The sequence below is a fragment of the Bos javanicus genome, chromosome 1 (assembly GCF_032452875.1).
Source record: "Bos javanicus breed banteng chromosome 1, ARS-OSU_banteng_1.0, whole genome shotgun sequence".
Taxonomy (NCBI): domain Eukaryota; kingdom Metazoa; phylum Chordata; class Mammalia; order Artiodactyla; family Bovidae; genus Bos; species Bos javanicus.
The window spans coordinates 55635477-55660511 of NC_083868.1; the positions used below are offsets into that span (position 1 = coordinate 55635477).

At 38.6% G+C, this 25035-nt stretch overlaps 1 non-coding gene and 1 pseudogene across 1 annotated transcript; one reads left to right on the forward strand and one right to left on the reverse strand.

Annotated features, from left to right (window-relative positions):
- Positions 1–25035, forward strand: part of LOC133257355 (tigger transposable element-derived protein 1-like) — a 160494-nt pseudogene that overhangs the window by 16098 nt on the left and 119361 nt on the right.
- On the reverse strand, positions 18483–18554 carry TRNAE-UUC (transfer RNA glutamic acid (anticodon UUC)). Its single transcript has one exon. It is a non-coding gene; the product is annotated as a tRNA-Glu (tRNA).

Sequence of the window (25035 nt, forward strand, 5' to 3'; positions counted from 1 at the left end):
CTGAGATACAAGAACATTATTCCTAACAAAGTGTTGGGCTCTGGGCCCAAACAGTGTCTGCAAAACAGTGAAAGGATGTATAAATGAATAAGCTTAGTGACGGTGTATGGGTTTGGTTCCAAACTGGACATGTACAAGAGGCATACTTAAAGCCATAAAGAGAAAGCCCACGAGGAAAGAGGTCACATTTGTGAACCATGACAAATTAGAAAAAAAGTATAAGCCAGGAAGGAGATAAAAAACCTAAGGAAAACAACTTTCCATAACAATATCCTTTCAGAACTAAACTCTATTAGATACAGTAAAAACACAATCTAGAGGAAGATCATTCTTTCTGTTTGCCAGGCACTGTCAAAAGCCTGTGACGTGAATTAACTCATTTAATTCTCATGAACGTCATGTAAGTAGCTACAGCTATTAGTACTATTGCATCCATTTTACAGACAGAGAATGTGAGGCACAGATAATTAAAGTTCCAAAGCTATTTGAACACAGTCTGGTTCCACAGACATAGTTGCTTCAGTTAGCGAGAATGGAAGACCATCCCAAGAAAGCAATAGAGAGAAAGAGCATTTCAAGGCAATCACACTGACAACAGAGTCAGACACTACAGAGAGGCCGAGTGGTATTTGGCAATTAGGTGGACTTTCCTGACAGTTGAACAAACAATCTCAGCAAGTGTTGAAGGCAGCAAGCCAGACTAAGGTGGAAATAGTAAGTGTGGGCAAGAAAATTGAAACGGTGAGTATAGATCAATACATAGACACATTTGATATGGAAAAGAAGATATGAGTATCTCCTAAGACATTTCAGGGGAGTTTCCGGGTGACTCAGTGGTACAAAGAACCTGCCTGCCAGTGCAGGAGACACAGGAGATGCCGATTCAATCCCTGGGTTGGGAAGATCCCCTGGAGGAGGAAATGCAACTGACTCCAGTAGTAGCCTTGCGTGGAAAACCCCATGGACAGAGCAGCCTGACAGGCTACAGTCCATGGGATCACAGAGTCAGACATGACTGAGCATGCATGCATAAATAAGATATTCTGGACATTTTTTTGGTCCTTCTTCTGTAAGGGAAGTCTAAACTTGACATTGTCATTTATACCTAATTTGAGAACCACATCTCAGAAATGTATATATTTGTGGCATTTAGATTTTGTTTCTCTGTCTTAAATATTGTATTTTGACTTGTAAACCACACAGCTTACAGGGGAGCACTGCAAAATGGATAATCAGAGCATAAACCACAAAAAGTTGTAGGAGATATCAAGAGTATCTGGTTTGACCTACATTTGTCTTGTTTTTAGGTAAACCCATTTACAGGACTGTTTCACCTCCTTGTTTAAAGCTTTGGGGATTTTGTTCTTGTCAGTGTTATAGTTCACAGTATTGTTTACCTAGAATAGTGATCTTAGTAACTAAAGTGCATAAAAACATGCTTTTGATAAAGAGCATACAATGCAAGTTACAAGCTGCAGAACAGTATTTTTACCTAAATAAGCAAAGAAGTTTTGAACTCCATCACCTCCTCTTTGATTACCTAGTGCTACCGCTTAGTAACAGCCAGTCTTCCCAAGCTGAGTCAAATAAAGCATCTCTACATATGCTGCAGATCTTTAAAACCTGTGAATTTACTCTGTAGAGTAGGCCCCTTGAGGCTCGAGGCCACATATAAATAGTGATGACACCATCAGGATGTTTGGGTGCATCTCTCCGATAGTACAAAGGGTACTTTTTTTTTTTTTTTAATCACAAAAACAGTTAGCCAGCTGTTGCAGCATTTCCCTGACTACTTTCAAGAACATTTCTCTTTCCTTTGATGGAAACAGCCAGCTACCTTTCCCCAGCCTTCTCTGTTTTTGTGTCTCATACAGTATCTGGGATTTGACGGTGGAGAGATTTTGTGTTTGTGCTGTCACAAAACAGTCTGTCCTTACTTGGAAGCAGCAGAAAATATGTATATAAAGCATCATATAGAAAAGGAGGCTGTCCTACACTTGGCAAGAGAGAGATGTGTGAACAGACACAAACAAGACTGTATTACTCACACTTGCACTGGAAGACACATGGATCCTCGTAGAATTTAGCTACAAGCAAAAATCTCATGCCATGAACCAAACTGGTAATCAAAGTTCTAAATGGAAACAAGGCCCATACTGACTTTGGGCTCTTAATCATTTAGCATTTCCCCCATGGAGTCCATTCTAAATAACTTCATGTTCTTTGCTCTGAGGTTTCTATAAGAGCTAAAATAGCTAATTAGGATTTCTGAAAAGTAAGAATACAATCCTAAGTACCTAAGCGTATCAATATCCAGCATATGACACAGTCTCTGTGCCCCACTCCTAAGCTAGTTATTACTGAGTTACAGACTTTGAACATTTTCTCATAACATTCTCAGGTATTTTCAGATTTATCAGTCGTTTAACTTTTGTTGATTACCTAGGGCCAAGTGTGTCCTATGGTAGGAAGTATACTCAATGTTATAGTCCCTCTTTTTATAATTTAACACATAATTACCAGTGAAAAAAATATGGTATGAATTGTATATCAAAAGATGGTACTATACTCTGAGAGAAAATTTAATTTTGATTTTTAATTCCAAATAATTGCATCTCCCCTAATAGATTGGGCTTCCCAGGTGGCTCAGAAGGTAAAGAATGCAGGAGATGCTGGAGAGATGGGTTTGATTCCCGGGTTGGAAAGAATCCTGGAAGAGGGCACAGCAACCCATTCCAGTATTTTTGCCTGTAGAATCCTCTGGACTGAGGAGCCTGGTGGGCTACAGTCCTAGGTCGCAAAGAGCTGATCACGATTGAAGCGACTGGGCACAGCACACGACAGCACAGCACTAATAGATTAAATCTGGGGTAAGAGATGGCATTTTCAGACTGTTTTATGACTTTATATTCTTCAAAACCTTTTTTTAGCAGGAAAAAAGCAGCCATAAATTCCTCATCTTAGCCTAAGCTGAATTCTATCCACTAAACTCTTCATTAGAGGCAGATCACGCTGACTTTAAGTCAACCTATGAAAATATGTCTTGAGTGCTCTATATGTGCTCTTCCACGTGTTCGGGCAAACTCTTCATCTGCTTTTATACATTTGCAGTTTTGGCTGCTCTGCTCCTCAGACTTAATCCAAGAATCCCAGACATGCACAGTGATGAAATGTCCTCCCAGGGCTTGTAAGTTATCCCTTAGAGCCCCCAGGCAGGTCTCATGTATGCACTGCACGGGTGCTATCTGTGAGATAGCCTGCCTTCCTGGCTGGTCACTGAATCCACCAGCTCCTGGCCCCTCACTGATTCCACCAGCTCCTGGCCCCTCTGGCTCTTGGACAATGCCCATTCATTCCCCTCCAGCGCCACTGCCTGAGACAGACACTGTCTCTCACAGTGCTAAGCTTTTGGGGTTTTCCAGCTCTCTGTCTTCTTTGAGCATGCTTACAGGCAGCTTCCCTTCATCTGGCACACAGACAATGCCCAGGCAGCCTTTGTCTGGTGATTGAAGCCCTCTTCAGACTGCCATCAGAGTAGTTACACGGCCTCTTACCCTTTAGATTTATCAGATGTGAGTTAGTCACTAGTTCACCAAACTCCAGGGAACATTCCTATTGTGGAAGACAAAGCCACCCTGCCCCCATCCCCTCTCCATGGGTAGAGCACTAGGTGAGAGAGACAATTGACAGTTCTCTCCAAAAATCCTCTTCCGACATCCACCTGTATATTTAGGAATTTAGACTTCATGTGGGTGAGGAATTGATTCAGAAACTGGAATTGGCCACCTCCGAGGCAACACTTGCATGACGGCCTCTCACCTAGTCTTGGAATGTTTATCGGGCTCCAACAAAACTGTGTCTAAAATAGTTCCATTTCAAAATAATATTACCAGTGTGTGAAACACTACAGAAATATCAGTAAGAGAAGAAGATTTCATTTTTGCTACATGAAACTAAACAACTGGATTGACCAAATTGCCATTACTGTGCAAAAGATATCATAAAATAGGAACTCTGTTAACCATCAGGGATCAATGAATTTTAAATGAGAAGGTATGGAGAAGCTAGTGATTCATATAACATGAAATAATTCTAGATTTTTAAAATATCAGTTGGGAGCATTATTTTGAAAGGAGACCTTTTAAGCTTTGCTTGGATTTCTCCACTCCTGCTTTATTGACTAAGCCAAAGCCTTTGACTGTGGATAACAACAAACTGTGGAAAATTCTCAAAGAGATGGGAATACCAGACCACCTGATCTGCCTCCTGAGAAATCTGTATGCAGGTCAAGAAGCAAAGTTAGAACTGTATATGGAACTAGAGACTGGTTCCAAATCTGGAAAGGAGTACATTAAGGCTATATATTGTCACCCTGATTATTTAACTTATATGCAGAGTACATCATGCGAAATACCAGGCTGTGTGAAGCACAAGTTGGAATCAAGATTGCTGGGAGAAACATCAATAACCTCAGACATGTAAATAACATCACCGTTATGGCAGAAACCAAAGAATTAAAGAGGCTCTTGATGAAAGTGAAAGAGGAGAGTGAAAACGTTGGCTTAAAGTTCAACATTCAGAAAATCAAGATCATGGCATCTGGTCCCATCCCCTCATGGCAAATAGATGGGGAAACAATGGAAACAGAGAGAGACTTTATTTTGGGGCACTCCAAAATCACTGCAGATGGTGACTGCAGCCATGAAATTAAAAGACGCTTGCTCCTTGGAAGAAAAGTTATGACCAATCTAGACAGCATATTAAAAAGCAGATATTACTTTGCTGACAAAGTCTGTCTAGTCAAAGCTATGGTTTTTCCAGTAGTCATATATGGATATGAGAGTAGGACTATAAAGAAAGCTGAGTGCCTAAGAATTGATGCTTTTGAACTGTGGTGTTGGAGAAGACTCTTGAGAGTCCCTTGGACTGCAAGGAGATCCAACCAGTCCATCCTAAAGGAAATCAGTCCTGAGTATTTATTGGAAGGACTGATGCTGAAGCTGAAACTCCAATACTTTCATCACCTGATGCAAAGAACTGACTCACTGGAAAAGACCTGATTTCTGGGAAAGATTGAAGGTGGAAGGGGAAGGGGACGCCAGAGGATGAGACTGTTGGATGGCATCACCAACTGGGTGGACATGAGTTTGAGTAAACTCTGGGATTTGGTGATGGACAGAGAAGCCTGGCATGCTACAGTCCATGGGGTCACAAAGAGTCGTAGACAACTGAGCGACTGAACTGAACTGAAGTGAGATTTCTCTACATTCCTATCCCCATAAGGATAATCCAAGATCTATTTATTGGCAACAATGATTTAGTCGCTAAGTCATGTCTGACTCTTGCGACTCCATGGACTGTAGCCTGACAGGCTCCTCTGCCCATGAAATTCTCCAGGCCAGAATACTGGAGTGAGTTGCCATTTCTTTCTCCAACTTATTACCAAGACAGGGCTCAAAACTGTGACTTTCTTTAGGTTTTTATGGCCATTTTTAGACACTGAAGAATTTCCCAGGCTCTAAATTCAAAATAGGCTTAGCATGTGGACAGAGAATCAAAGGAGAGAGAAGCAAGGAGAGGATAAAGATACAAAATTCTTGCAGCTCAAACAAAACTGCACCTGCATTCAAGCTGCAGTCTGCTGTTCTGAGCAGTGGTCCTCTTAGCCATATATTGTTCTCTGCCATGGAAGCAATGGTGGTTGCCTTTCATTACTGTGTTTCCCACTACAGATTAGGAGCTATATTGAAACCCTCTGAATCTTGTTCATGAATTTTTTCATTTTTCTCCAAAAAGGCCCTTCTTTCTTTTTGTCTTTCCTCTCTTCCTTCTTTCCTCCCTCCCATCCACTCTCTCTCTTTCTTTCTTTCTCATTTTCTAATCAAAAATTTCTCTCTTCACATCAGTACATGAACTTTCATCCTTTCTGTTTCTCTCCTTGTAGTTTTCAGGTATATGCCCGAAGTGAGCCTTATACATAACACTAGCGATCCATCCTTTCCCTGTCTTTATCTTTCTCATGTGATGTAGCCAAATGCCCTTTGAGGTTTCAAACTGTCAGGCTGGTCAAACTGGAACTTTGGTACCTAGAAAAAATTCACCAAGAAATTTTCACAAGTATGACATACTAAATTCTGCTATTTACTTAAAAGAAGAAAAATGCATTTGCCTTTATTTCTGGTTGCATCCGACAAATTTATTATTTTCTATTGTTTGATAAAATTTACACCATATCACTTTATGCATTGCCTTAGAAAGATAATTTTAAACTGGCCACCACCTGTGGAAAACATAAAAGTGTTCAAGCTATCCTTGAACTGGTGAATAATCTGCAGCAAAAATGTCCAATAAAATCAACCTTCAGCAGTTCAGATCAGATCAGATGAGATCAGTCCCTCAGTCGTGTCTGACTCTTTGCGACCCCATGAATCGCAGCACGCCAGGCCTCCCTGTCCATCACCAGCTCCCGGAGTTCACTCAGACTCACGTCCATCGAGTCAGTGATGCCATCCAGCCATCTCATCCTCTGTCGTCCCCTTCTCCTCCTGCCCCCAATCCCTCCCAGCATCAGAGTCTTTTCCAATGAGTCAACTCTTCGCATGAGGTGGCCAAAGTACTGGAGTTTCACCTTCAGCATCATTCCTTCCAAAGAAATCCCAGGGCTGATCTCCTTCAGAATGGACTGGTTGGATCTCCTTGCAGTCCAAGGGACTCTCAAGAGTCTTCTCCAACAACACAGTTCAAAAGCATCAATTCTTTGGCGCTCAGCCTTCTTCACAGTCCAACTCTCACATCCATACATGACCACAGGAAAAACCATAGCCTTGACTAGATGAACCTTTGTTGGCAAAGTAATGTCTCTGCTTTTGAATATGCTATCTAGGTTGGTCATAACTTTCCTTCCAAGGAGTAAGCGTCTTTTAATTTCAGGGCTGCAGTCACCATCTGTAGTGATTTTGGAGCCCCCAAAATAAAGTCTGACACTGTTTCCACTGTTTCCCCATCTATTTCCCATGAAGTGATGGGACCAGATGCCATGATCTTAGTTTTCTGAATGTTGAGCTTTCAGCCAACTTTTTCATTCTCCTCTTTCACTTTCATCAAGAGGTTTTTTAGTTCCTCTTCACTTTCTGCCATAAGAGTGGTGCCATCTGTATATCTAAGGTTATTGATATTTCTCCCGGCAATCTTGATTCCAGCTTGTGTCTCTTCCAGTCCAGCATTTTTCATGATGTACTCTGCATATAAGTTAAATAAACTGTCTTAGCCTGTCTAAAACTGCATTTTTTCATCTCATCATGTTTAGGTCAGTATTGCTGATAGGCACAAAACCAGTACTTTATGCAATTTCAGAAATAAGAAAAGTAATGACTATTTAATTTCAATAATAGTAATGAAATACAAGCTTATGAATAGGATACTTTATGTACTAAAATAATCTTGTTGAATGAAAAATAAGAATTAAAATGCAAATAAAATTACTACTGAAAGGAGAGACTTAAATCATGAACTTCATCTACAGCAGTACAAGTTATTAGGGAAAAACCAATAAATATACAGCCTACTTTTAAATAAATTGGAAATACAATTAATCAGAAAATATTTGTTAAGCTTTCTGGGGTATAAATTAGTGTAATGGCTTCCCTGGTGGCTCACTGCTAGAGAATTCGCCTGCCAGCTAGGAGACCTGGATTGGATCCTCCATGGACAGAGGAGCGTGGCAGGCTACAGTCCATGTGGTTGCAAAGAGTTGGACACAACCAAGTGACTAAACAATAAATTAGTGTAAGCTTTGGCAAGGCTGTTTGAAATTAGTCAAGTGGTGTAGATAATGATGGAATAGAGTCAGTTGAATAATAAATAGAAGGAATAGAGAGGAAAATGAAAATGAAAGGAAAGAGAAAGAGAAGGGGATAGGGAAGGAGGAAGAGGACTTAGGACATACTCAGTGGAAGCTCCAGAATTCCCACTAGGAAAGGCTTAGACGACAATCTGCCTGGGAAAAGGTGAGCTTAATCCTCTAGTTGTTAGATAAAATTCTGACAGTCATGTATTTGAACTTCCTGTCCCTCCTAGAGTTATTAACAGAATTTTGAATATTATGTCCAACACAGAAAATAGTATTACCATTTTCATACCCTATTGAAAGTGAAAGTTACTCATTCTTGCCTAACCCTTTGCTGCTCTATGGACTGTAGCCTGCCAGGCTCCTCTGTCCATGGAATTCTCCAGGCAAAAATACTGGAGTGGGTTCCCTTCTGCAAGGGATCTTCCCAATCCAGGGATCAAATCTAGGTCTCCCGCATTGCAGGCAGATTCTTTACCATCTGAGCCACCAGCGAAGCCCAAGAATACTGGAGTGTGTAGTCAATCCTTTCTGCAGCTGATCTTCCTGACCCAGAAATCGAACCAGGGTCTCCTGCATTGCAGGTGGATTCTTTAACAGCTGAACTACCAGGGAAGCCTCTATTGTCCCTTTTACTTATTCTTAAATTGATTATTTTTAATGATTTAAGTAGTCACAAGATACTTATTCCTAAATCAACACAGATTAATGGTGAGAAGAAACTAACTCCCCTTTTTTAAGAAAAGGGCATTTGTTGAATTCATACTTTAATTTTGACAGTCATAACTAGGTCTTTGCAGTAATGCTTTAACAAAGGGATTATTAGCTCCATTTTATAGTTTATTAAATGGAAATTCAGATAATTTAATTCATTAGCTAGCTAGGGTCACACAATTTGGAATTCATGATTCATGATACAGCTGTAGTTTCGTGGACTAGTCCTCCTTACCACAATACCTTTACTTAATGAGCTTGCTTGCTCATGATTCTCTTAGTCTGTAGGCATCCTCCACATGTGCTCTGACAGAGCCATATAAAAATGTAAATGTTGGGTTAATATGTTTTCTATGTTATTATCTGCACCCCATAACTAAACTGGCTGTATTTACTGTGAAAAGTTATCTAAGAATCATTCAACTGCAGCCAAAACAATTGCAATGGATCCCACAATGCACCACCCAGATCTCCTGAACAGACTGAAACACTTACTTTCCCAGCTGCTCAGAGTGCTGGTGGCTAAGAGTACTCAGGCAAGTATGTCTTCAGGACTTACTCATAGTCATGCTCCATTTCCAGAAGCAGTGTGCGTCTAATGGTGGATTGATAGAAGAATATAAAGATCCTTGCATCAATCTCAGACAGCTTTCAAGGGTCATCTCAACAAGAGGGCTCCCAGTAGGATTGGCTGAGTCCTCTTACATAAAACTTATTGCAGTTAAATCTCTTCCTCTACTTGATCGATACCACTTCCTTTACTTTCTTCTTGGTGTTGATTCCGGGAGAACTTCCCAGTAAATGTCCTCAATGGAAAGGTTTGTCTCAGGGGATGCCTCTGGAAACTCAATGTGAAATAGGTGGTGCTGGAGTGGTCTGAAAACACAACCCTAAAATGAGATTTTTGAAGCTGAATCTCTGGCTGGTGAGAAGAGCCCTATCATTGGTGGTCAGTGTAGAGACAGCCTTTTGTGTGAAATAAGTGGGACAATTGTCAAAACTTGTACAGGTTGTGAATTTAGATCCTGTGCTTTGAGAAGGAAATGCGTTAGTAGATGCAATGTATAAAGTAATTAAGAAATACAGAACAATCATGATTACAAGGATGATGGAATGTGGTGACTGCTGTTGGGGGCGATTGATTTGAAAAAGACAATGAAATGCTGAAGGTGACTAATCACAAATTAAGGGCTAAATATGAAAGACAGTTGGCCTCAAAGGCAGCAAGTAAAGAGACTTATCTTTCCAACTAGAGAGTTCTCTGTGCCTTTAACATTCTTGACACTTCTAGTTCATCCAGTTCAATTAATATGATGTCAGTGATGTAGTGGATAAGTGTGGTGTTTTGGGGATGTCCTCATAGTTCTATTAAGCCTCTAGTTATTTCAGACTCTGAGTGCTAAGAGGCCAACAGATAAGAATGATGAATCAATGTTTTCATACATGTAATCGACCTTAATCTTAAGGAGGAGTTGGAGATGCTATTATATAGGAGGGGCAGTGAATAGTATGTTTGGTACCAACTAAGTAACCATGCACAAATTGCTTAACTTCTTTGGCTCAATTTCCTCATCTATAAAATGGAGATGGTAATAGTGGGAATAATAAATGTCATTATGAGAATTAAATTAATACAGAATTGAGAATAATTTTAGATATATAATATGATATACAAGTACTGCATAATTTTAGCTCTCATTGTTTCTATGACTTTTACCCAAATTTCACTGGTCACATTTTTAAAAAGGATATCATACTTTTATTTCATTAGTGACATCATATTTTTGATAATTTTATATTTTGCTGCTGTAGGCCTTATTTTCACCTTATGGATTTGTGCAACTAAAATATGACTTTCAGAGATAAGTAATATATTTCTAGGCACTGATCCACAAGTCAGTTGAATACTACCACATTAACGGTGGATGCTGGCTATGGTTGTCATCTGGTTAGCTAAACCTTTCTAAGTATTACTGATGGAGAACATAAAGGCCAAAAAGATTACTTTCTAGATTTTCCCATTAAGGATCAAAAAGTACAAAATATACCTTGACTTTGCTAATCATGATGAGGATTTTCTAACTTATGATTATGCAATATACCATATATATCTGAAAACTGCATCTGATAACTTATAGTATTGACAGCCTAAATGTTAGGCAAACACTGTTTCCCAGATCAGTAGATCTCAAACAGGAGATCAGATGTAAGAATCCTAAGTAAATGTTATTAAGCTTCTCTCTTCCACAACCTCACTCTGTTATATACAATAACCATTCCCACCTTGGGACAGGTGAGAATGTTGGACATGGCAAATGGACGACTCCCCCAGAGACTTTGAACAATTCCCCATGCCCAGCATCCACTCCTCATTTTTCTGGTTAAAAACTCTGGTTCAGAGCCTTTTCTTTCCTTCTGTTCCTAATTCTCTTCCCAGGAAAGTTATTCAAAATCTTTAAAGCTACTCCATCTGTATAATTTGTCATTCATATTCTTTGAGATTTTTCTTTCTGCATTAGAGAAAGTTTTATAATCTCATTATCTATAATATATCAAATCTGGCTATTTCTCAAGATCTTGACTCAGAAACTCTCCCTAGAAAGTTTATCTTTTTCTGACAAACAAAAAATTACTTTCTCTTTTCTCTATTCCTTGATAGAACTTTATTTAAAAAGCCACTAAGATATATAGAAGAAAGTGAAAGTGAAGTTGCTCAGTTGTGTCTGACTCTTTGCAACCCCATGGACTGTAGCCTACCAGGCTCAACCGTCCATGGGATTTTCCAGGTAAGAGTACTGGAGTGGGTTGCCATTTCCTTCTCTAGGGGATCTTCCTGACCCAGGGATCTGAACCTGGCTCTCCCACATTGTAGGCAGACGCTTTACCATCTGAGCCACGAGGGAAGTCCAAGATATATGACTACTGATACACTATTTTTATGTATTCCTTGAAGACAGAGCTCTACCTTATGCAATCATATGTCCCCTATATTTGCTCTAATGCCTGGGACATAAAAAAGCTTACTTATATACTTTTTCCATTTTTCTTTATGGAGTCAACATAATAGGATGTGGTAATTCTTGGCCTTCTTTGTGTACAAGTATCACCAGGGGAATCTGTCTAAAAGTAAGTTCCTAGCCTGTCCTAGAAGAGAATTTTATTTGATGGATCTGGGAAAGAGCTAAGGATGGCTTTTTCTGTAGCCACACCAGGTGATTCTAATAATGATGGCCATTAGGACAGTGGAAGAAACAACAGTCTAGAGTCAAGTTCACAGCTTCACAAATCTAGAAACTAGACTTTGCCAGTAAACCTAAAGACAATCTGGATCAGAGTAACTAATTCACAATAAACATGATCATAATGTTAATATCATAACTTAAAATGAGAAATAAAACTATAGAAAGACTTATCAACTAAACAGTTAATTTTCTCCTATTGGGAAATTAACAAGACATCAGTTCAGTTCAGTTCAGCCACTCAGTCCCATCCAACTTTTTGTGAGCCCATGGAGTGCAGCATGCCAGGCCTCCCTGTCCATCACCAACTCCCAGAGTTTACCCAAACTCATATCCATTGAGTCGATAATGCCATTCAACCATCTCATCCCTTGTGGTGCCCTTCTCCTCCTGCCTTCAATCCTTCCCAGCATCAGGGTCTTTTCAAACAAGTCAGTTCTTCTCATCAGGTGGCCAAAATATTGGAGTTTCAGCTTCAACATCAGTCCTTCCAATGAACGCTCAGGACTGATTTCCTTTAGGACGGACTGGTTGGATCTCCTTGCAGTCCAACGAACTCTTAAGAGTCTTCTCCAACACCACAGTTCAAAAGCATCAATTCTTCGGCATTCAGCTTTCTTTATAGTCCAACTCTCACATCCATAGATGACTACTGGAAAAACCATAGCCTTGACTAGACAGACCTTTGTTGGCAAAGTAATGTCTCTGCTTTTTAATATGCTGTCTAGATTGGTCATAACTTTCCCTCCAAGGGGTAAGCATCTTTTAATTTCATTGCTACAGTCACCACCTGCAGTGATTTTGGAGCCCCCAAAAATAAAGTCAGCCACTGTTTCCATTGTTTCCCCATCTATTTGCCATGAAGGGATGGAACCAGATGCCGTGATCTTAGTTTTCTGAATGTTGATCTTTAAGCCAACTTTTTCACTCTCCTCTTTCATTTTCATCAAGAGGCTCTTTAGTTCTTCACTTTCTGCCATAAGGGTGATATCATCTCCATATCTGAGGTAATTGATGTTTTTCCTAGCAATCTTGATTCCAGCTTGTGTTTAATCCAGCCCAGATTTCTCACGATGTATTTTGCATATAAGTTAAATAAGCAGAGTGACAATATACAGCCTTGACTGTATATTGTACTCCTTTCCTGATTTGTAACCAGTCTGTTGTTCCATGTCCAGTTCTAACTGTTGCTTGCTGACCTGCATGTAGATTTCTCAAGAGGCAGGTAAGGTTGCCTGGTATTCCCATCTCTTTAAGAATTTTCCACAGTTTATTGTGACCCACACTGTCAAAGGCTTTGGCATAGTCAATAAAACAGAAATAGATATTTTTCTGGAACTCTCTTGCTTTTTTGATGATTCAGCGGATGTTTGCAATTTGATCTCTGGTTCCTCTGCCTTTTCTAATACCAGCTTGACCATCTTAAAGTTCACGTACTATTGAAGTATGGCTTGGAGAATTTTTAGCATTACTTTACTAGTATGTGAGATGAGTGCAATTGAGTAGTAGTTTGAGCATTCTTTGGCATTGCCTTTCTTTGGGATTGGAATGAAAACTTATCTTTTCCAGTCCTGTGGCCACTGCTGAATTTTCCAAGTGTGCTGACATATTGAGTGCAGCACTTTCACAGCATCATCTTTCAGGATTTGAAATAGCTTAACTGGGATTACATCACCTCCACTACCTTGTTCATAGTGATGCTTTCTAAGGCCCACTTGACTTCACATTCCAGGATGTCTGGCTCTAGGTGAGTGATTACACCATCGTGATTATCTGGGTCATGAAGATTTTTTTGTACAGTTATTCTGTGTGTTCTTGGCACCTCTTCTTAATATCTTCTGCTTCTGTTAGGTCCATATCATTTCCGTCCTTTACTGTGCCCATCTTTGCATGAAATGTTCCCTTGGTATCTCTAATTTTCTTGAAGAGATCTCTAGTCTTTCCCATTCTATTGTTTTCCTCTATTTCTTTGCACTGATCACTGAGGAAGACTTTTTTATCTCTCCTTATAAAATTAAAATCAGAAAATTGTGCCATGAGCTAGGCCAGTTATACAGGTGATGTTCCAATAAATGGCCTATTTGAACTTGCTTTATAAATAAGAAAGTGATATCATACAATAAATGTCATAATTATTTTTATAAAGTTTTCTTAAGCAAAGAAGTGTAAATGTTAATTTATTTTAAGCCAAGGAGTTCTAATGTTGCTGCAGAGTTTGGTCTTTCGCTTTGATTAGAATTTAATTTCTGGGAAAGGTACTGTGCATTTTCACTTGACAGATGAAGGAATTTTATCTTCATGGGATTCCCAGGTGGTGCTAGTGGTAAAGAACCTCCTGCCACTGCAGAAGACATGCGAGTCATGGATTCAATCCCTGGGTTCAAAAGATCCCCCAGAAAAGGGCAACCCACTCTAGTATTCTTGCCTGGAGAATCCCATGGACAGAGAAGCCTGGTGGGCTACAGTGCATGGGGTTGCAAGGAGTCGGGCATGACTAAAGGAACTTAGCACTCAGCATGCACCTGCACACAGATATTAAAAATCCATGCCAACGTTAGAAAAGTTGAAACAAGATGTCTTTACATATTGCAGGGGCAACTACAGAAAGACAAAAAAGAGGCTGTTTGTCCTGGCACCATCATCATCAGGAATTAAATGGGAAACTCTAAGCAATTATCCCCTGGCAAGTGACCCCAAAAAACATCAAGCTTCTTCCTAACAAAATAAGAATCCTTGAGAAGTACTCCCCAAAGCAGCAAAACATACCCCGCCCCCCAAAAAAAACATGGGAAAAACAGATTTGGGTAAGAAGAAAATAGAGAAAAACCCTAGATGAAGGCCCAAAGAAGGCAGCTTTATTCCTCAGGAAATTCACATTAATATGCTCTAGAAAACACCTTTATCTTCTCTTTTTTCCCCCTTGAATCAGTTTAAAATAAAAGTATGGAGCCAAAAGTGCTAACATTTCAACTTCTGCTTGTTGAGATTTAAGTGGATTTTCATGAGTAAAATATGTTAAATAGCCAAACCTTTGCACTATCTACTTGACATTACAGTTTAATTTTCAGAAGATAAGGGCAAATAGCAATTTCAGTCTGTAGAATCAGTGGGATAAAATCACCACTGAGAAAATTATATGTGCAGTAGCTTTTTGTAACATGTCTCTAGAATATCAGAGATTAAAAACTAGGAGATTTGGAAATGAAAAAAGAAAACATTAAATTGAGAAAATACTTCATTTGTACAAAAGCTACTGATGCACATAAACAAGAATCTTTAAAATGTCATTCTGGTAGATTTTAACATTCGGGATATAGTATTCACTTTAAAAACACTCTACAAATGGAGGATTTGCTATTCAAAAAATTAAGGAATTTGTATATAATTATTTTCACTTCTCTGCCACTAATTTACTGAAGGACCTTGGTAGCAAGTCTCTTAACTGCTCCAAGTCTGTTTCCTTCTCACTTTCAAAAGATAAAAGGATTCTACAAATCTGGATCCTTAGATAAACAATTAGTATATGGTAGATAAAAGATGGTTAAAGAATCTTTGTTATCCCTCCCCCTGAGATGTGGAGCCAAATTCCAAATGAATGTCAGCTGGCTTTAGGAATTGCTAAGTAAGGAGGCCTCAGATAGCCACATAGTCACAGGAAGAGCAAAGATAGTCAGCCAACACCCATGTGCTCCAGCATCCCAGGCTACCTGACAGATAATGTGAGTAGAGAAAACTTCAGATAACTCCAGCTCAGCTATCATTTGACTGTAATCATAACAGAGATCCCAAACAAGAACTGGCCAGCTGACCCAGTCAAGCAAAAAGTGTGAGAAAGAATAATAAACTGTTTGAAGATACTATATTTTGACATAGCCTATTGCATTTCAATAGATAACTGGAGGGCTTCCTTGGTGGCTCAGATGGTAAAGAATCTGTCAGCAATGCAACGGATCCAGGTTCATTCCTTGGGTTGGGAAGATCCCTTGGAGAAGGAAATAAGTGTAAAATTTTTTCAAAACTGTTTTCCTACAGTGGACTTCATAAGTAGCTTCTGTAAAACTCTAGGGTACTATGAGATGCTGTTAATGGGTTCCCCAGTAGAGAGCAGTTTTTTGGAATAAACATAAATTTTGAGTTTCAAAAGTTGTAATGCTTATGCACAAAGTGATGCACAGTGACCATGCAGCTTTGTTATGAATTTGTTTATTGACTCCATATGGAATAAAATAGCAGAGCTGTGTATTTGGTTGATTCCATTCTCCATTTTTGGCACAGAAAGCTGTTGGCAAATTAGTGCTTTCTGTATTATAAGAAGGGGATGATGTTAGGTTGATGATAAAAACCTCTCCTTCCCAAATTATTTTTCTCAATTTCTTGTTATACATAATTGCCAGATTTGCAGGCATGAACAAGCTCTATTAGTGTAATGGAATTATGAGGGAAATTTTCATTATAAAGAAAAAAATCATGATATCCTTAGCTTCATTTGCCTCTTTTTTGTTGTTGAACACATTGCAATACATGACTTGTGTAGATTAGAAATAAATTGTAATGGGACAGTTTTTAATTTTTTTGCAATACATTTCATTTAGTTATTTTTATATCTCTCTATTTTATATTTCTTTTGTTTTTGCTGTTGTCTTTTAGTCACTAAGTTGTGTCCCACTCTTTGCAACCCATGGATTGTAGCCCACCAGGATCCTCTGTCCATGGGATTCTCCAGGCAAGAAAACTGGAGCAGGTTGCCATTTCCTTCTCCAGGGCATTTTCCCGGGCCAGGGATCAAACCTGAGTCTCCTGCATCACAGGTGGATTCTTTACCACCGAGCCATGGGGGAAGCTCATTACTATTTTCTATTTTACCAAGATTTCTGAAGATCCAGTGTGTTCATGTTTGATGATACGGTATATGAGAGAAGAAGAGAAATTTAGATCTGTCCTAAAAGGAAAGTTATGACCAACCTAGATAGCATATTCAAAAGCAGAGACATTACTTTGCCAACAAAGGTTCATCTAGTCAAGGCTATGGTTTTTCCTGTGGTCATGTATGGATATGAGAGTTGGACTGTGAAGAAGGCTGAGCGCCGAAGAATTGATGCTTTTGAACTGTGGTGTTGGAGAAGACTCTTGAGAGTCCCTTGGACTGCAAGGAGATCCAACCGGTCCATTCTGAAGGAGATCAGCCCTAGGATTTCTTTGGAAGGAATGATGCTAAAGCTGAAACTCCAGTACTTTGGCCACCTCATGTGAAGAGTTGACTCATTGGAAAAGACTCTGATGCTGGGAGGGATTGGGGGCAGGAGCAGAAGGGGATTACAGAGGATGAGATGGCTGGATGGCATCACTGACTCGATGGACGTGAGTCTGAGTGAACTCCGGGAGTTGGTGATGGACAGGGAGGCCTGGCGTGCTGCGATTCATGGGGTCGCAAAGAGTCAGACACGACTGAGTGACTGATTTGATCTGATAAAAGAGTATTCTGATAAAGTTCATGCTGAAGAAAATGAAGACCTCAATCACAAATTGTATAAGCTAATTTACTTATGGCAAGTCACATGATGCTAAAAAGATTTTGTGCAATAAACTAGAAACCAATGGCTTATCCAATATGTTTACTTGTCAACAGGTTTCATGAGTAAATGTCATTTGTCAAAGACTTTTTAATATTTATTTTTGTTTTCTTGGCTGTTCTGGGTCTTCATTGCTACGTGAGCTTTTCTCTAGTAGAGGTGAGCGAGAGCTATTTGTTTAGTTGTTGTACTCAGGACTTCTCATTGCAGTGGCTTCTCATTGCAGAACATGGGTGTTAGAGCATACGGCACACAGGCTTAGTCGTCCCATGGCATGTGGAATCTTCCCAGACTAGGGATCAAACCCGTGATCCCTGCTTTGACAGGTGGATTCCTTACCACTGGACTACAAGGGAAGTCTGGTAAATGTCATATTTTAGCATTTGAAAGATTCAAAAATAATTATGAATTTTATAATTTTTCTCTGTTGTGAAAAGCTGATCCCCAAAAGCAAACATCTCTTCATTTTTTAAAACACAGTATGTGCCTTGGATAAACTGACGTGGCATCTGTACCAATGGTCCTCTGTTAGACATTTTTGTCTCTCATGTGAAAAAAGAAAATACTATCATAACATGCTATTTTTATCACATCAGAAAAGTGCTAGAGTCAAATAGTGTTGGAGATGGAAGGATAGAAGTTCAGGTAATGGCCCCAAAATGGTTATTTTTTCATAAATCAAAACTATTTCATTTAAGAATATTCTAGAAAACTGTGAATGCTTCTCAACAGGATGTTTTAACTGAAAGTATACTTGCAGAAGTGCTGTCAAGAAATTAGCCAGATTTTGCGGAAATGCTCTGAAGATGAAGCATGACTACACAACACTGATATGCAGAACTTGGAAGGCATTTTTTCATCACATAAACCATTTGTATATATCTCAGCAAGGTCCTGGAGAAAAATGTTTAGACTTCAAGGAATGCAATTCTTGGATATCAAGGGAAATGGAGTATTTATAAACAACCATGTTGCAAAAGAAACCATAAAATGTTTCATTTGCTGCTTGGGCCTGAGAGTAAGGAAAAAGTTCAGCAAGTTTCAAATCCTATTGAGAACCAAAATTTCTGTTTATTTGTTTTTGACCAGATTGCAAAGCTTGCAGGATCTTAGCTCCCTGACCAGGGATTGAACCCAGACCACAGCAGTGAAAGCACTGAGTCCTAACCACTGGACCACCAGGGAATTCCTCCCAAACTCTTTAGAATATGGTAGACCCTCTTGAACAGTCTTTATGTATGACCCAGTGAAGGAATCTATCTTTGAATAGTCTTCTCAGCTGAAGAATGTGAATTTGAGAGACAAAGAACTTAATGAGCTATATTTAACCTGGCAATAAAGACAAAATTGACTGAATTCTGGAAAAGTTCTGGGCTTCTGAAAGCAAAACAAAAGTATCCTGCCATTATAAGATAGCAGTGAATGGTTTGCTTTGCTTTTCAGTTTCTTTCATGTTTGTGTAAACTTCTTTTTGCTGATCAAGTATCAAAAGCATGATACAAATTGTCTCATTTTTGTTGAAAATGTTATCTTGTGTGTTTATATCATTTTTAATCATAAAGTGAGAATTTTTGCAGCAAAAACACAAAGCAAAAATAAAACATACAGATTTTAGACTAAAGGTAAAATTTTACTTCTTCACATTTAGCTTCAAGTATTACTTTTTATCATATGTAGATTCATAAATAAGATCAAATAATCAACTTGTTTATATTTTGATAATTCTAAGCCTATATTGGAGTCTTATATGTCTTATTAGAAAATGTATTTTTTTAATTTATATAAAATTTGCATCATATGTTATATTTTTCCTCAGTGCTTTGGATTATGACTTTAAAGTTTTATTATTCATATTGTTAATAGATTTTCATATTGCAAATAGCCTTAATTAAATCAAATGGTGGCTTGTGTTGAAACTGAAATCTACCAAGCCTTCTTTTACAAGAAATAAATGTCATTTTGTCTTGAGACAGTTGTTTAACAGAAATTTGTTATGCATACCTTATGACTATGTAAAACTTATAAGATGGGAAGAAAAAACATTGTGAAAAATAAAATTAATCTATTATTTTTTCTAAAAAATTTGACTAAAATCCCTTTCACTTTTTTAAAAAGTCCTATGGGTCTTTTTTAAAGTCTTTTTATTTTCTATCAGAGTATAGCCAATTAACAGTGTGTGAGGTCTCAGGTGCACATCAAAACCACCAGCCCAATGCATAAACACATATCCATTCCCTTCCATTTTTAAACAAAAAATACTGTGCTTGAATCTGTTATACACCTCATCTCATTCACAAACACAATGAAGAAAAACACAATGACACTTTTAGATTAATATGGATAAGGTTAAAAAACTTAAGTAGCATTTTTTTTTTGATGAAAAGTTGAAGCTTCTTACACCTACAGCAGCCACTTGTGTTAGCAATTATAATCTTTGTAGAGGGTGGAATCATACAAAATGAACAGGCTAATAAGTTAGCTATAATAAATAGAACCATATTTGAAAATGGTATCCTGATGCAAAAGAACACTGGCATTTACTATAAGATTTTTTGATCTACAATGTACTGATCGATCAGATATACTGTGAGATATAGATATCATAACTTTATGCAGGACTTTCCTGAGTTTTGAGTGTTCTTCCAGAATAAAAAGATTAAGAGATTGATTTAGAGTGATGATTTAAAAAATAGCACCATGGCATACTGTTACAATGAGAATTAAGGTATATAAGTATGTTGTTCCATGTCCAGTTCTAACTGTTGCTTCCTGACCTGCATGTAGGTTTCTCAAGAGGCAGGTCAGGTGGTCTGATATTCTCATCTCTTGAAGAATTTTCCACAGTTTATTGTGATCCACACAATCAAAGAACTGGACATGAAACAACAGACTGGTTCCAAATAGGAAAAGGAGTACGTCAAGGCTGTGTATATTGTCACCCTGCTTATTTAACTTCTATGCAGAGTACATCATGAGAAACGCTGGGCTGGAAGAAGCACAAGCTGGAATCAAGATTGCTGAGAGAAATATCAATAACCTCAGGTATGCAGATGACACCACCCTTATGGCAGAAAGTGAAGAGGAACTAAAAAGCCTCTTGATGAAAGTGAAAGAGGAGAGTGAAAAAGTTGGCTTAAAGCTCAACATTCAGAAAACTAAGATCATGGCATCTGATCCCATCACCTCATGGGAAATAGATAGGGAAACAGTGGAAACAGTGACAGGCTTTATTCTGGGGGGCTCCAAAATCACTACAGATGGTAACTGCAGCCATGAAATTAAAAGACGCTTACTCCTTGGAAGGAAAGTTATGACCAACGTAGATAGTATATTCAAAAGCAGAGATATTACTTTGTCAACAAAGGTCCGTCTAATCAAGGCTATGGTTTTTCCAGTGGTCACGTATGGATGTGAGAATTGGACTGTGAAGAAAGCTGAGCGCCAAAGAATTAATGCTTTTGAACTGTGGTGTTGGAGAAGACTCTTGAGAGTCCCTTAGACTGCAAGGAAATCCAACCAGTCCATTCTGAAGGAGATCAGTCCTGGGTGTTCATTGGAGGGATTGATGCTGAAGCTGAAACTCCAGTACTTTGGCCACCTCATGCGAAGAGTTGACTCATTGGAAAAGACCCTGATGCTGGGAGGGATTGGGGGCAGGAGAAGAAGGGGATGACAGAGGATGAGATGGCTGGATGTCATCACTAACTCGATGGACGTGAATTTGAGTGAACTCCAGGAGTTGGTGATGGACAGGGAAGCCTGGCGTGCTGTGATTCATGGGGTCACAAAGAGTCGGACACGACTGAGCGACTGAACTGAACTGAGCTGAAGTGAAATAAGTATGTTGTTCCCTGGTGCCAAACAAATTTAACACTGCAACTTGATGAACTCTTCCAAAATAGCTGCTCTTGCTGAAGGATGAAATGAAGGAAGAGAGGAAGGAAAAAGGGAAAGAGAAAAGAAAAAGGGAAGAGAGGAAAAGAGTGAGGAAAAGAGAGAAAAAGAGAGACACTGTGAAACTTTATGACAATAACAACAACAAAACTCTGAGCTGAATAGTCAATCACTGTGCTACAATTTGTGTTTTTGAAAGGACATGTACACATTTATATTTAAATAGCCATGGAATACTCCTAGAAAGATGCCTAGTTCAATGTTTACCTAAAGGGAAAGAGTCTAGGGACTTGGGGTCCAAGATCTACTTTTCATTTTTGTATCTCCACTGTTTGGAGTATTTTTTAGGAATGTCTAATTTTCTCACAGAAATCTGGTTAACAATAGTAAGTCCACTTTAGTAATGACCTAGTCTCCAGGAGCCCATTCCTAGGCTTAAGATGAAGAAAGATATCACTCTGACTTGCGGGATTGGAAGCAAACAAGGAATCCTTAGATGAAGGATTAAGGAGCAGAGAAATTGAGTGAAAAAGGAGTAAACACTGAGGAGTTGGAAGAACACTACAAATTGTACAATATGATTCTTCACTCCTAATTCCTTCTGATCCTGAAGAAAATTTACTTTGATTGTGCTTAAATTTCTTGTAAAACCTGAAAAAGATGTCACATGAGATTATGGGATGAAGTTGGGAAGAAGTGGGAGAAACATAATGGATGTCTTGGTTGACAGAATCAAGTAATCAGACTTTATTTCATACCTACAGAGAGACAAAGGTGGAAGGAAAGACAAAAAGAAGGAAGGGAGGAAGGAAAAAGAGAGAGAAGAAAAAGGGAAGAGAGGAAAAGAGTAAGGAAGAGAAAAAAGGAGAGAAGGGAGGGAGGTAAAAAGAAACAAGAAGAGAAAAAGAAAATGAAAGAAAGGCAGAGAAAGAAAGGAAGATAAAGAAAGAGAAAAAAAGAAAGAGAAAAGGAAATAAATTAAGTGCTCTGAGAGAAATTCAGTGCTAGGCCCAATCTAATCAAATGCAAATATGCTCATGTTCTGTAAAGAAATGAACTAAAGGAACTAGAAGCCAGGGACCAGGTACTTGACACTTCAGGAACTAAGCAGAAGGAGAGGAGTGAGTCAGCCCAGAGGACAGAAGATTCCAGTGGGGAGAAGACAGGGTGGAATGTGGAGAAATATAGATGTCACTAACTACTCCTTCAGAGAAACAAGTTTGCAGACGATATGAGAAAAAAGGTGTTGGACAATGTGAGAGACAGTGACATAAAATAATGGAGAAGCTTGTAGAGATATTAACTGAGGCTGAAGTGAGCCCGTTTTCATGTAATAAGCATGAGTAATAGGAAGGAAAGAGATACAGGAACATGCTGGTGAAGTCTATCATCTTTGAAATATGGTGTAGACTGGATGCAAAGGAGATTCCCCAGAGAGGAACAGTCAGGAGTAATAGAGATCCTCTTACATTATCTGAAGTATAGTCTTATCTGAATGAAAAAATGCAGAAATTTTAGCACTTCCACCTTCAAAGAACTCAGCACCCCTTATTTAGGCCAGGGGTGGGCAGAAAAATAAAGTGGTAAACAAGGAACTGAAACTAGAGACTACTATTCAAATCCAAATTCATGAGCAAAGTAAGAAAGTTTAAATGAAGTGGCAGGGTACCTGTAATGAGTAGGGGTATTTTTAGCACAGTTGGTAAACCTTAACTTAATGACTGAGCATGTGCGGGGCTAAAGAGAACTTACAGGTGGAGGGGAAAACAGGAATGTGAAAATGGAAACTCCAAAGTCCTAAGATCAGTGACTTGGGAGAATATGCTTATTGTTGCTTCCTTTTATGAAGGCATTAAGAGTTAATCATGGAATGGAAGGACATACTGCTTAGCTCTGTCTTACCACACCTTTACTATTTATATGTGTAGAGCCAACTTTATCTTTTTTCGTTCCCTAATATTGAAATGGACAGGAGAAAACCCTTATCACATTGGTCCTTGTTTCTGTTCCTTCACACAAAAGAATATTATAATCTAAAGTTTAGTTTAGGATGGAGTTAACATTACATTTCTACCATCCATCTGTATTCTATTCCTGTACTTGAGGTAGCAATCACGTACTCATAAAGTAAAAATCTAAAGCCTGAAACCCATTAATTTCCATGTGAAAAGTCTTGATAGGAAAATATCCAACAATAAACTGAAAATGACCTAACAGTAAAAACTGGCTTTCACTGGCTGTTCCTTTTTCCATACATACATCCATTTCTCTGCTACAAAATGGCCACATGAGTTTTCGGTGTCAATAGCTTTCCAAAATATCTTAATATTTTATAGGTGTTCTTACTAAGTTATAGTTTCTTAATTATTCTCAGGTTTGTAATTTTAGAACTCTGGCAATTCCTATATTAACTTATATCTGATGGCAAAATGCTGGAGTTTTGTACATCTTAGAAATGTTTCTAAACCTAAATATATAAGCTGCAGTGGACTAGAGCTAGCCTCTTTAATTTTGTGTTGTCACCTGATTCTGTGCCAGTTTCTACTCTGTCATCATTCAAGTTTGCCTAAATTATACTTGCTAAGTTTCCTTGGCAATTAACTTCTCTGAAGGGCCATGCCAGATCCTTTAATCTTTCCAAAAGTTTGCTTTTCCTTAGTCATAATTAAACAATAATTTTAAACTCTACGTGATCCCAGCTAAGAAGATGTAGGTAATAAAATGAATCTTTTTTGTTCTGATATCTGAACTTCATACTGGACCACTTATAAATTAAGAAGAAAAAAAAAGTATCTTTTTGTAGAGAAATTCATAAAATATGGTAATCTAGAACAAAAGAATTGTTTTGAAGTTAACCTCAGCTTTCCTACTTGATTCTGAAGTTAAAATGTCTTGCAGAAAGTTTTGTTTCTTTGGTGGGAGACATATAATCTCTATGCATATGAGTGACATGGACCTCATTTCCTGTTGTTTTGACCCAGTCATTTTGCATTTTTCTGAGGAATATTGGAGTGAGGCTCACTGTGCATGGGGCCCCAACACATGTAAACTGTTTAAATCTTCATTGCTCAGTTGAGCACCATATGATCAGGAGTCACACAATACTGTAAGGACCGTGTTATTGCCCTTTGATGACAATGCAAATTTAGTAAGTATTGGTAAGCCCCTTGGGTTCAGCATGAAGAGAAGGAGGTTAGGCAAGTATAAATTACGGATTTCAGTAAAATTTGGGTTGTTTGGATTTTTCACCAGACTGTGGACTGTGGCACATAGCTGATTTCTACAACATACCCCAGACATTCCTTGGGGGTGACTCATCCAGTTTTAAGTATCACGGACTATATGCCTCACTGCTTCTTTTCTCTTCTGTATAAAAAGCCTATGAGTCTTTGGGGGAAAATGAGAAATGAATTTCAAAGGAGGCTTTAACAAATGAATGGCATAGAGTTTGTACCATGGAGGAAAAAAGGCAGTGGGGGAAGTAATTAAAGTATTTAGAGATTCATTGAATTTAGCAAGCTAAATAACAGAGCTATGGGTTGAGCTGCATCATGGTTAACATTATGCAGAAATGCCACTATTTCCTTTCATTTTTCTCTGGAAATGAATTTAAATTATATTCTTCAGGTTACTTAACAAAAGGTGGTGCTTGTGAGAAATTACATGTCATTGAGATGTGGTCCATTGTCACTGAGATGTGTGATTTGATTTGAAGTAAAGGAACTCACAAAGAGCTTTCCACCTGGTTATGACTTAGTCATTCTGACGGGAG